This window comes from Callionymus lyra, chromosome 5 (genome assembly GCF_982586985.1).
Source record: "Callionymus lyra chromosome 5, fCalLyr1.hap1.1, whole genome shotgun sequence".
In the NCBI taxonomy this organism is placed as follows: domain Eukaryota; kingdom Metazoa; phylum Chordata; class Actinopteri; order Syngnathiformes; family Callionymidae; genus Callionymus; species Callionymus lyra.
Window position 1 is genome coordinate 12,496,839 of NC_141822.1, and position 2,041 is coordinate 12,498,879.

The window sequence follows — 2,041 nt, forward strand, 5'->3', positions numbered from 1 at the left end:
CACTCCAGTTTGAAGAGTAACCAGCTCCAAACTGTTGACTCGGCGTGTTTGAGCAAGGAAAGTGTCTGTTGATCCTCGGCCCGACTGCTCTTCGCCGACATGTGTGCTTGAAGGGAGCAGTGCAAGAGTTCTGGGAAGTGATGGGTCACCAGAGCCGGTGTTTATATCACTTCCTATCATCCAACAGCCTTGCTGTTCACCTCACTCCTCTGACTGTGCGGTTAACCGACGGGCATCGCTGCAAAGCTGCTTACTCCTTCTTTTAGCTCAGCCGGGACCGTCGGGTTTAGACTTGATAGGGGATTTCTCCGGGCCGGGCCTTCTCGCTCGCCATAATTAGGCCACCCACATTCTCAGTCATGTGCTGCACATGATGCCTGCGAGCTTCCCGGGGCTGGAAGAGGAAGACGTGATGGCGTGAGCATCAACAGTGACTGGTGAATAGTGATAATGACTTAGGGTCAGAAGGTCAACCTGGTGATTCTGGACGCAGGTCAAACTGCCGCAGGGGTGTTCTGAGCAGGTCCTACTGGGGGGAGGCCATGGGGCGGACCCAGACCTCATTCTTGACCTAAAAAAACGTTGGTGTTCCCCAACGTTTCTGGGCAGAGGAGAGTCTGGACTTCTTTGTCACGGCTGCTGCCCCAGCGACCTGATATCAGATAAAGTTGGGCTTCAACATTAGACACTGTTGTGAGCGACCCTCTGAACAAGAGGAAGACAAGTTGAACAAGAAAAAACGATATATTGGAAATTTTAAGAGACTATTAAAGTTATTAATACATAGAAATTAAGTAAAGAAGGATATTTAAAAAACAAACAAAATTAAAACATCATGACATTAAAAATAATCCTCAAAAATGGTTATTTGATTTTATACTTCATTTTTTTTCTTTTTTTTTTCTCAATATTAGTCAATAAACAGGTGAACATTTAACAATAATGTTGTTCATTTTTGGATGACAGTTTTCAAAACGAGTCATAAAAATATGATATGAAGACACTTTAATTTTACATTTTGACTGAATATACTTAATGTTTTATTATTGTTTTTTTTTTGAGTGGATATGCTTTTATTTAAAATAAAAAAGTTATACATAGAAATTATGTTGTTGTTTGGTTAAACAATCAGTTTTCTAGTTTGTCTCCGACCACACCAGGGTTACATGAAGACAGGAACAAAGGGTGTGTTCGGCTCCTGCGAGGAACTTTGCCCGAGTCTTCATGTTGTTGCTGAAGAACAGGTTAAAGGTTCACATCATTAGAAAAGCATGACTTGACTCTGGACTCGGCTCGGTCGACCACTGGGAGGAGTCCTTGGGGCCGATCCAGGAATAACTTTGATGATATTTTCCAGTCTTTACTTCAGTTCGGGTGGGAACAAGTTTGTTTTGGTTTTGAAAAACAAATCATGTAAAAGTTCAAATTGACTGTAAGCGGAGATGTGGAAAGAGTGTTGAAATAATAAACAGGAAAATAAGAGTTAAAACTAGTGATACTTCAGAAAAGAGAACATTTTTTGTAGTAAAGACGGGTCTTTTTTAATATCTAAGCTTACACAGAAATCAATGATTGTCTTTTTCACGACTGTGTTTGTACTTTGGATGTTCTCTGCTGTACTCACTTTGAATACATCCTGGGGCCACTATTAGTTTAGGAGTCAAGAGATCAAAAATAAAGCAAATATTATCTGAAACATTTGCTCTTGCAGCTGTAAAATACTGCAGAGTAGAATTTTTTTATTTTCATTACAAGAGACACATTTAAGTTGAGTGGGTCGTAAAAAAAAGCGCGGGGACAAAAGGTGAATGAAGTGGATCTGTGGGAGTGAGTGGATCAGTTATGTAACCGTCATAGGTGTCTCGTTGCGTACGGGGCCCATCGACAGGGGCGCGTCCGTGCTGGCTCGCACCCGATTGGCTCAAGCATCTCCTGTTTATGATTGACAGGCTCACGGGCCAATCGGCGGCGGTGGATTTTGACTCGCCCCCCTCTCGCTGCAAGTTGAGGCGACGGTCGGACCAGAACGCGAGAGAAGTGC